The 11,805-nt window shown below is 40.6% G+C and overlaps 1 pseudogene; it reads right to left on the bottom strand.

Annotated features, from left to right (window-relative positions):
* Positions 1–1,073: 1,073 nt before the first annotated feature.
* LOC122326955 overlaps positions 1,074–11,805 on the bottom strand; it is a 28,755-nt pseudogene continuing 18,023 nt past the window's right edge.

Raw genomic sequence — 11,805 nt, 5'->3', positions numbered from 1 at the left:
GAGTGTTATTATCCGAACTATAAACGTCTATCCCAGTGCCCAGTGTAATAGACCAATCTTTGTGTGCAGTCTGCAGTTTTTGTGCCAAACACACATTGTAAAATCATGACCAAAAAGTTCAGTTTGGTTTTGCTGGAACATTAAACATTATGCCTCATTATTGTCATTATGCCAGATGCTTTACAGAATACAGAATATCGCTGTCACATGCAACAAGTGATCAGTACTTGCCAAATATTCTTGCAGCTCCTTTAATGCTACTTTAGTTCTCTTGGCAGTCTCATAATAACTTTTCATCTTGTTTTTAACAACAGGTGACTTTGTGTTTCTTTTGCCGTGTCGCATTGTGGCACCCCATTGTCTCCACTTGTTGATGTTTGCCTTTACCATATTCCAGGGCACATCTAATATGTGAAATAAGGTAGCTCATTTATAAGATGTTCAAAAAAGACCAAGATTTGTATGGATATTTCAACGTATTTATTAAATGTTCATAATCTACTTTAACTACTATTTAATTTTCTCTGATATTCTCAAGAAAAGATGCTGTTAATAGTGCACCGGTCCCTCTGGCCCATTGCACAAGCAAACAACCACAATAAAACATGCACTTCTTATTAAAATTTCTCTTTCAGACACAAAGCAGGACAATTCATTATTAAAATCTAATTCTTGCACTAGAGCGTTTATTTGTTTTTGTGCTAATTAGCATAACACTGATTGCTAGCTGGTTGGCTGCAGGTGTGGGGTTTCACTGACATTGCCAGGCACTACTGAATGACTCTAAAGAGGCGACTGAGAGTCTCTTTACCTTTACATAAAACCCTCAGGCAGAGTGGTATAGTATAAGAGAGCTCAGGTACAGTCCAGCAGCCCACGCTCAGCCAACTCACTCCTCATCCTCGAGTGTTTTTACATGACGCCTCACTTACGCATGCCTCTATGAATAGCATAAAACATCTATGAAATCATGTTTTAATTCATGACAAACCGTGTCATCAATCCGCGATTGATCGCTGCAGGCAGTACAAAAATATACCCAAGCGTTCCATCTCCAAGTTTTTTTTTTCCCCTCACGCCGTCAGCAAGTACCTCTGCTCGTTCCTCTGACGCGTGTTCTCTAGAGTCAGCACTGGGACGCTCTCCTGGCTGGAGGGAACCTTGCATGCTTTGCAGAGGATCAGTATCAGAGCCAGGATGAGCAAAGCTACCAGGATGTTACATGCTATGGCCACCACTGCGGCGGTGGACAGTCCTGTGGTAGAGATGGAGTCTTCACGGTCACATAGCTGCATCGCTGACACAGACACGGCCTCCTCAGACCAGCTGTCAGCCCCAGAACACACCGCTCTGATCCGTGACCTGTGAAGCTCAGCGCTTTGAAGTCACCATCACTCTGCTGTCATTATTCGTCACCCAGAGTTCCTCTTGACCGTCTGATCCTGTGTGAACAAGCGCGTCCTACTTTTCACATCTCTTATGTTCGCAGATCAAGGACACACTGTGTTCTGGTTCTGGAGGAAGACTTTGAAACTGGTCTGATGATGGATCAAGATCAAAGCCTGAGGATTTTTAAGAGATTTTTAAGATTTTAAATGACTTTTACAACATAGCTGTCGTTCACTGGTGCACATATTCTTCTTATGTCGGGCTCAACGTTGTTCTCAGAGGTAGATGGAAATGAACAGAAGGGTGGCTTTCTTTTGGATGAGGTCTTGAAGGCTATCTCCACGATTCGCCTTAGGTTTTCTTTCCTATGTGATAGAGAGAACAAGGATATTTAAACAGGTAAACTGCATTGTGTGCCACTGCATTTTGTTCTAGTTTTCTATTATAGCTGCAAGAATGTCATTGGAATTATTCACAGAGGAGTCAGTGGTGTGAGAAAGGAACTGCCTTAAAATCTCATTCCTTTCCTGGTGTGCTCAATGAAGCCTTCACTAGTCTCTGCCTGGTTACTGTCGGTCTCTGAAACTCCCGCTTGAATGCACAATGGATCTGGCAACGCTTTTAGAGACACACACACATACAAAAAGAAGACTATATGCTTATGATCCAGCTGGAAAAAAAAGCATTCTGAAGTCAGTTCTGGTAAAATAACAAATAAGAGAGGATGTGTTGAGCCAGTAAATGATTTCTGTTCTGTGTAGCTCATAGATTGTAGTGGGAAGTCCTAGCAGGCCCACTCCTCCACAGTTCAGCTTTTAGAGAGGGTGCAGCGAGTGTCTCTGAAGAGGGCTCCTCCTCCACAAGCATGCTTACACACATGCAGTCACATCAATAATTCATCACCATTATATCAGAATATGATGGGCACTGTTCTGTCATTTTCTTTACTCAGCCTAATGTCATTTTAACACTTTTTTTTTTTTTGAAATAGGGGAGTAGATGTTTTGCTAGGGGTCCAAGTGTTATGTATTGCATGAGGACCCCCTCTGTGAAGTCTCAGCCCTTCAGCAATAAATTATTTGTGACTTGTGTCACACTTCAGAAAGTTTGACACTGATTGCACAATGTTATGGATGCATAAATAAAACTTGCAAAAATTAAGCTACAGCAGAGAGGTAATATTTAGAATAAAATTTTATCATCTGACTTGTATGTTGCAATGTGGTCCGAATGTGGTGTGGTGAAGGACACAGATTCAAATTCTAGACAATACCAACATAAACTGATGATTGAGATTAAAGTCATTTCCTCCATAAATTACAAGGGAAAAATCATTAAATAAAAAAAAAAAACGTGTTTTTTTCTCTTCTTGTATATATATATATATATATATATATATACAGACGTGGACAAAATTGTTGGTACCCTTTGGTCAATGAAAGAAAAAGTCACAATGGTCACAGAAATAACTGTTATCTGACAAAAGTAATAATAAATAAAAATTCTATAAATGTTAACCAATGAAAGTCAGACATTGTTTTTCAACCATGCTTCAACAGAATTATTTAAAAAAATAAACTCACGAAACAGGCATGGACAAAATGATGGTACCCCTAGAAAACACTGAAAATAATGTGACCAAAGGGACATGTTAATTCAAGGTGTGTCCACTAATTAGCATCACAGGTGTCACAACCTTATAATCAGCCATTGGGCCTATATATATGGCTCCAGGTAATCACTGTGTTGTTTGGTGATATGGTGTGTACCACACTCGACATGGACCAGAGGAAGCAAAGGAAAGAGTTGTCTCAAGAGATCAGAAAGAAAATTATAGACAAGCATGTTAAAGGTAAAGGCTATAAGACCATCTCCAAGCAACTAGATGTTCCTGTGACTACAGTTGCACATATTATTCAGAAGTTTAAGATCCATGGGACTGTAGCCAACCTCCTGGACGTGGCCGCAGGAGGAAAATTGATGACAAATCTAAGAGACGGATAATCCGAATGGTAAATAAAAGAGCCTAGAAAGACTTCTAAAGAGATTCAAGGTGAACTTCATGCTCAAGGAACATCAGTGTCAGATCGCACCATCCGTCGTTGTTTGAGCCAAAGTGGACTACATGGGAGACGACCAAGGAGGACACCGCTGTTGAAAACGAATCATAAAAAGCAAGACTGGAATATGCTAAACTACATGTTGACAAGCCACAAAGCTTCTGGGAGAATGTCCTGTGGACAGATGAGACAAAAATCGAAGTTTTTGCCAAGGCACATCAGCTGTATGTTCACAGACGAAAAATGAAGCATATCAAGAAAAGAACACTGTCCCTACTGTGAAACATGGAGGAGGCTCTGTTATGTTCTGGGGCTGCTTTGCTGCGCCTGGCACAGGGTGTCTTGAATCTGTGCAGGGTACAATGAAATCTCAAGACTATCAAGGAATTCTAGAGAGAAATGTACTAGCCAGTGTCAGAAAGCTTGGTCTCAGTCGCAGGTCATGGGTCTTGCAACAGGACAATGACCCAAAACACACCGCTAAAAACACCCAAGAATGGCTAAGAGGAAAAAATTGGACTATTGTAAAGTGGCCTTCTATGAGCCCCCTGACCTCAATCCTATTGAGCATCTTTGGAAGGAGCTGAAACATGCAGTCTGGAAAAGGCACCCTTCAAACCGGACACAACTGGAGCAGTTTGCTCATGAGGAGTGGGCCAAAATACCTGCTGAGAGGTGCAGAAGTCTCATTGACAGTTACAGGAAGCGTTTGATTGCAGTGATTGCCTCAAAAGGTTGCGCAACAAAATATTAAGTTAGGGGTACCATCATTTTTGTCCAGGTCTGTTTCATGAGTTTATTTTTTTAATAATTCTGTTGAAGCATGGTTGAAAAAACAATGTCTGACTTTCATTGGTTAACATTTATAGAATTTTATTTATTATTACATTTGTCAGATTAAAGTTATTTCTGTGACCATTGTGAGTTTTTCTTTCATTGACCAAAGGGTACCAAATAATTTTGTCCACGTCTGTATATATATATATATATGTTTGTTTTTTAAATTTTATAAATCAAGGTGGTTTTATTTTTGCATCATTGCTTGGCCCTAATCATTTTCTTTATAGTTTTGATATAAAAGTCTATGATTTTAAATTAAATTAAAATAATAATAAATGAAAAAGGTAAATAAAAATGCAATTTTGGTGATATTTAAAGGTGCAGTGTATATATTTAAAAAAATGCTATAGAGTCAGGCTGAGTACCAAAACAAACTTGTAGCCAATCAGCAGTAAGGGGCGTGTTTACTCACGGTGTGAAGAAGAGAGTGCTCAGTGCATCTGGGAAAAAAGAAATCTTAGATTTCAAGAAGTAAAGCAAGAAGTAGGACCCGTGGTAAATATCAGGTTTCCAGCACTGGAGAGAACTAACACAGTTTCTACTCTGTATCAGTTATCACGCGCCCCGCACCACAAAAAGCTGAGGTCTGTCCATACTGGACGGGACAAAGCGACCATTTTTAATCATTTCATATTTGTGTCATACTGTGATAAATAGAAAACGGAAGCAGTTCGAGTTTTGCCAAAATCGTTGCCTGGGTTGTGTACTTCTGTGTGGGGCAGAGCTATCAACATAAGGACGAGACCTTATATTTTCAGAATGACAAAATTTCTTTTCAAAACCTTGTCAGTGGGGTAAAACACCCCCAGGGGGCAAGACTTTATTACTGGAGTCACTCTGTTCTGAACATTAAATGGTTGAACAGAAATATATATGAATAGAAAAAAAATTACCTCAAGTTAGCATCAGGTAGCTAGTTAGCTAGCCAATTAGCATCAGCTAGCAATATTTTTCAAATTGGTTTTAAAATTGGTTTTCAAATTTTTGTAATTTATAATTTTTGATTACATTCTTTCATTTTAAGCTAAAACTGCCCGCATTCTGATTTTGCTGTAAATGTACAGAGCATATTTTAGACTTTTTTTTTCCCAGACAAATGTAAATTTTGTAGGCAAAACAAAACCTAAACATTTTTTAAGATTTGATATTTATGTCACCTGATATACATCTAAATGAATCGATTTTGAATTCAGAAGGTTGTGTCAATATTATTGACGATCGCTAAACTAAAAAATGGGAAGGAATTCCTGCACAAATGTTCAATATTTACCAATATTAAAAAAATGGGTGAAGAGAGTCACATTTGGAATGACAAAACAGAGAGTAAATGAATTTCCTTAAATGCACAACAACAAACACACAAATTAAGACTCGCAAAGCTCGTGAACACATGAAGTGGGTCTAAAAGGAGACGTTAAGTAGATTCGAACACTCTTCCGCAAGGCCCATTTCCAACTAAACGAGTCAACCTTCTGTCCGGTCACACGAGGAAGAAGAATAACAGCGAGGTGCTGACAGCAGGGGTGAAGACTCGCCAGTATCTGCTGTTTCTGACACAAACAAAAGCTTCCAACAACATGTGTAGCTCTTATTCAATTCATCCCCATCCACAACAACCTTCCCTCTAATCATCGGAGTTTAATTTTTGAGACGGGCCGTGAATCACCTGTCTGTCCTCCGAGCTCTAAAGGGAGGCTTGTGTGTGTTTACAATGCCACAGGGAGGCTTCACTGCCTCGCTTTAGGGAAATAATGGTGGGATGCCGGAGGTCTCATTTCCAGACAAGGAGAAAGAGCAAAGGGAAGGAGAAGAAGGGGGTCATGTTAAAAAGCTGTCAGGGCGAGTGTAACATAGTGTGTAATTACACAGGCCCCATAACGAGTCCGTTATAAAAGTGCTTGTCAACCACACACAATGACTTTTACCCATAAACCCACACTCTCGACGTGCCTCACATGCACTGCCAGCCAGCATATTAAAACCAAGATGCTTGGAGAGAAGAACAGCAGTACTATTCTGGGTGTCATTTGAGCGGAAGTGTGTGTGTGTGTGTGTGTGTGTGTGCTGCCAGCGTGTTATCCTGAACTCATTTCTGTTGTAAGCTGTGGCTTCCACAAAATAATCAGGCAAACCTCCGAGGGTCTCTAGCTGAGGTGACTCTCGTTTATTAACATACCTAAAACTGCCGCGAGACGCCGAACATGAAAGGGCACTTTATTCCTAACCTTCTTTATCGTAAGAGTTTGTTTGCCTGAAATCAAGCAAATTAAGTGGGTTGTGACTTTACAATGCAAAACGTACTCATGCAAAAAAGGGCAGCACTGTGTGGGGTGCAGGAAATGAAATGGACAAAACACGCTGTCCTTGCACATGGGTTTTTTCATTAGTCTGATGATTCACACAGCGGATAGCGGGTCATATCAATTCTCCCTGAAGACACACATCCAGAGCCCCAGATGAAACGCAGTGTTTGTTTTAAAGGAACATTTTTCCCTTTTAAATAGATATAGATAAAAAAAAAGATATATCTTCCCGGTCTTTCTCTAGCGACTAGATTGAATGCCATTGTCACATTTATGACAACCATGTGCATTCTGGTGTAGGTGCAGTCTAGAGCCCCTGAATGACATCCCATCTCAATTCAGCGTCAAGCTGCAGAACAGGAAATAGATGTCCCCTTCATTGTGGAGGAGCACAAATGCACACAGATTGCTACCCAGAAAGACAGCTCTCCAAAGCCAGATGGAAAGAGTCATGGGCATAGCGGTGTGCGCGGTGAGATATCAAATAAGACCTTCATAATAACGCTCTTACATTATGTGCAACGTCTTCCTATGTAGCTACTCATTTAGACCCTGTTTTTATTGTGACATACAGCACAGCCACGGTGTATAATATAAAACGTCAGTATTTTTGCACCTCATGAGGCGTGTTTCCCCTTGATTGTTATTATAGCTTGTAGTAAAGCCTCGGGCGAGGTGGGGGTTCTCTGTTGCGCATCCGAGAGCTGTTCTGATCATTTCCCCTGCACTTTTTAAATGAACTTTTTTCAGTCATCTTGACATTTTAACACCGAATGCATCTCGTGAAGCGTTCAAATGAGCTTGCGTGGCTCATCACTAACAAAAATCCTCGATTTAACGCTTGCTTATGTAAAAAGAGCTCCAAATATGATCAATTCCGCTGAATTATGGGTAATGGATTAAGCATTTGAGAGCAACGTTATTTGCTGAACTTCTTTGCACCGGCGAAAATGAATGAAGTACTGCTTAATGCGGTTAGCAACAGACTACTCATCTGCGCATTCAATAAGAAGTCGGGGAGATGCATAAGTCGCTCGATGCACTTTAACAGCTGGTGCTAGACAGGCACGCAAAGAAGGAAACATGATGAATTGATGAAAAACAAACTCGTGAACCCAATCATTAAATATACCAACAAACCACCTCACCAACTGCCGCAAATCTGGCAACACCTGCGCCAGCACCATTGCTATGTCTGTTCCATCACCGCCTGACTGCTGGGATTTAACACTGCCATCGAATCCAGCCATGAGGCAGAGCCAGAGTGGCACAGAGCTCATTCGGATCTCAATGCATGACTGGGTAGCCATCCATCTGAGATGATTTTCAATGAGTCAGTCACCCTGCGCTGGGCCTGCTCCCTGATTTTTTCTCTCGTAGCACACAACATCTGAACAGACGGGGAATTGGCAGGCAGTGGCCACTTTCAAGGACTCTGGGCTTATGAGAAGTTTGTGTGAAGTTTTTTTACAGACGTTAACACCCTCAACCATCTGAGCAGGAGAGCTCATATATGTGTGTGTGATCGCTCCCTGTCATATACAATGGAGTTTTTATTTTTAGATTTTTTAGAGGTTCCGCGCATAATTTATTTTCAGTGTTGATGTCCTTAAGAATATATATTTGCAGTATAAGTAACAAAAACCATCTCAGTGTGTTTTGACAGCTCCTTCTTTTTGGATTTTGGCCAGTCTAATTACTATTCACGAGTCTCTCTTCTGATTGGCCTGTTGTTTTCTGAGTGACGCACGAGCAGGCCAATCAAATGTATTGATGGCATAATGTTTCACAGGGAAAAGGGAAGACTAGAGGCGGCCCGTACAAAACAGCGCAGATTCGGCTGCATAATAAGAAGAAGAAGCCGTAAAATATCGTTGTCTTATATATGCATTTTTGTTAACTGTAGCTGAAATAATAACATACATCTTCATTATGACTAGATGGACACAGTGAGCTAAACACGTTAGATGCGTTTCACCTCATAGTATGAGTCCTCAGATCGTCCATCGATCTGGTTTCGTCTGTTAAAGTTAACCTTTTCGACATGTTTCTGTGTTGTTGTTGCTCAGTAATGTCATAGATGCTTGAGTGGTGGGCAGTGCTTGGGCGATGACTGAGAAGGCGCTGACTAATAGATCTGATGTCACGTTTTTCGCTTAAACGGCTCGTGAAATATCAGATACTTTATGCAGGATGTGTGCAGTTTACTGTGGACTGACCGTTTTGAAACTTCCATGGTAGTTACACAGCCCCTAGACCTCGCTTATTATGACAAATCACTGGAAATTTCAGATTTGACAACATGGGACCTCTAAGTCCTTGCACAATTACTTCCACTAATTAACATTATAGGACACATACGCTGCAGTTATGTTTCCAATTACATTTTTCGATGTGTACAACTGTCATTTTTCGGAAACCGTATATAAAAACTATTTTTTGTAGTATATTTTACACAAAAAAACGATTTTAATATGTATACTTCTTGTTTAATTCAGTGTGTTATTTTGTAATTGCTGTCACGTGAAAAATACATTGAGGAGGAAAGAGGAAACTGACAACATGCCGGCATATGAAACAGAACTGGTTACTTTTGGCATGAAACAAAGTCTCAGCTTTCAAAACTGGGAATTTTTTTTTTAAACAAATTAAAGCTATAAGGATTGTTCTATCTCCTCGTTTCCAAGCAATACATGAACCGATCGATCTTATACTAGTTATAGCATAAAATAAACATGAATGAACATCAGAAGCTATCTTGTTTCAACTGCAAGACGCCAATACACACACTTTGTTTCCAAGTTCAAGTCCACCATCTGCTGTCTGGTTTGTTTGTCGGACAAAAATGGCTAATTCTGTCATGATTGGTCAGATCACCTGCCAGCCAAACGTGAAATATACCGGCAATTTACAGCAATTATTTCAGTGTAGATGTATTTACACAGCAACTGCGTTTAAAACTGAACTTGAAATCAAGTGCTGGGCATCCGGCCAGAGGAGAACTGGCCCCAACTGAGCCTGGTTTCCCCCCCAACGTTTTTTTCCTCCATTCTGTATGGATGGGGTTTTGGTTCCTTGCCGCTTACGTCGCCTCTGGCTTGCTTAGTTGAGGACAGTTACTTTCTAGCGATTATCGTTGATTTGATTACAGAGACCGTCTCTGCATTTAATATCAAATTGTTCAATCTCGTCATTATAACATCCCTATCATTGTATTCTCCAATCACTTCTCTATAACACTAAGATGCATTTACTAAGCTACAAGTATACATGCACGTGAAAAGAAGATACTTTTCTCATTTCTCAAACCAGATTCGGGACGTGAATGCCACAGGTTTGAGCCTAAGTGATGAATGAAACTGATTACTGGTTGTTGTCAGAGATAGTAGCAGACTTGTTATATACATGATGCGCCCTACAATCGTGTGGCCCAGCCCAAAACCTTTCAACCTTAGTTAGCGTACAGCCCTGCCGTCACCATCATCAGGAAACTACTGCAATCAGTAATGGAGCCCTGACATTTACAGAGGGACTAACGGAAGGATGGACGATAAAACAATGGCAAACAAAGTGAGGAAAGGGGCAAAGCGTGACATTAAATGCAGCGTTATGGACTGCATCAAAATGCCACATCATACCATATTGTTCTGAGGTAACCGAGATCATTTCCAATCACTTTTTTTTTAGACACGGTATAAGTCAGGTCCCCTAGCAGCACTCTGAGAGCCTCAGGAATGACAAATCTCATCATTTACTCGCACTAAAGTTGATCGTACCTTTGCACACTATGACAGAAGCTAATTAATAACAGCAATAACACGACTGAGGCTAAGAATACCTGTATGACTTTGATCTGTGAAAGACAATGGAAGATATTTGCTATTTTAAGTGACTTTCATTGTACATACACAACCACTCAAATGTATTTCAGTTATATTTTTGTGTTTCGACATACGGGGGCTATATTCTCCAAACATGCTGTCTGAGACGCGTTCTTGCTTTTAAAACCCACCTACATAGTGCACACAGTCTCTAGACTCGTTTCTGAAAGTTGAACTAGTTACTTAAACGCTACGCTTTCTTTTATGGCGCGAATATAGAAAACAGTAATAAAATAACGCGGACGGTGTCCTGTCAACGTACACGGCTCGCTAGGTGTTAAATGAGCCGCACTGAATGATTATTGGTTTGAGCTTTTTTTGCCAAACTACGTCGGTTTATACTTTTTTTTTTATTTGTATCGTAAAAACCGTTCAAACAACGCAATTAGCTGCGAAAGATCGCGCGCAAAAACGCCGCCTACATTCACGTCGACAGCAAACCTTTTAAAAGCGGCATCTCTGGAGACACACGCTCAGAAAATAATACACAAAAAGCAGGTCGAAATAGAAACCCGGAGACTCCGCTCAGTCTACATCAACATCACGGAGCAAATAAACACTTTAAGGAACTCACCCGACAAACACGAGCGCGACGCTGGCGGCGAGGTAGAAACTTCCCAGGAACCTGTCGGGATGTGATGATCCATGGGTGTGAGACGACAAAAAGCAGCAGCAGCAGCAGCACGGGAGATGAGCGGAGCTCCCGCGCGCCAGTCCCTAAAGCACGGGACGCGCGAGGACGTGCGGCGAAACGATCAGGTTTAAAAATAGCGCGATATTAGGTAAAGAAAGCGTTATCACAATTTGGAGTTAAAATGTAAAATACACACGTTCAGGTAATCATCGAAACAACGCCCTTTCCTAAACGTAGCCGGTGCTTTTTAACGACGGGTCAAGTATTCCCTGAATTAAAGTACAAAAAGACGTTATCTTACAGAAACACGCAACGCACATATATTGAGTCTAAATTAAATAACTGTACACATTTCCATATATTAGAAGAAAATGTTTATCTTCGACAGTCTGGGACACACAGAATGTGTTGATTACACAGAGGAGCAATAGCATGGATCAGAAACGTACTCAAACAAAGTAGTCCAGATATATTGCATACAAGGATTGTATGTATTAACTTCCTCTCTTGCAGTTATGCGTGTCTTTTTAGTGCGAGTATAGTACTAAAGGATATAATGGGGAAAGAAACGGTTCTACGCTCTTTTCGGGATTTCTGTCACAACTGCCAGTTTTCACAGCTACCCCTTGAGGTTGCGGATCGTAAATGTAAATTGAGAAAGGGTTAAATACTTGACCCATGATTGGTATTAACGATTA

This window comes from Puntigrus tetrazona, chromosome 21 (genome assembly GCF_018831695.1).
Source record: "Puntigrus tetrazona isolate hp1 chromosome 21, ASM1883169v1, whole genome shotgun sequence".
In the NCBI taxonomy this organism is placed as follows: Eukaryota; Metazoa; Chordata; class Actinopteri; order Cypriniformes; family Cyprinidae; genus Puntigrus; species Puntigrus tetrazona.
This window is presented reverse-complemented; position numbering and strand designations above follow the sequence as displayed.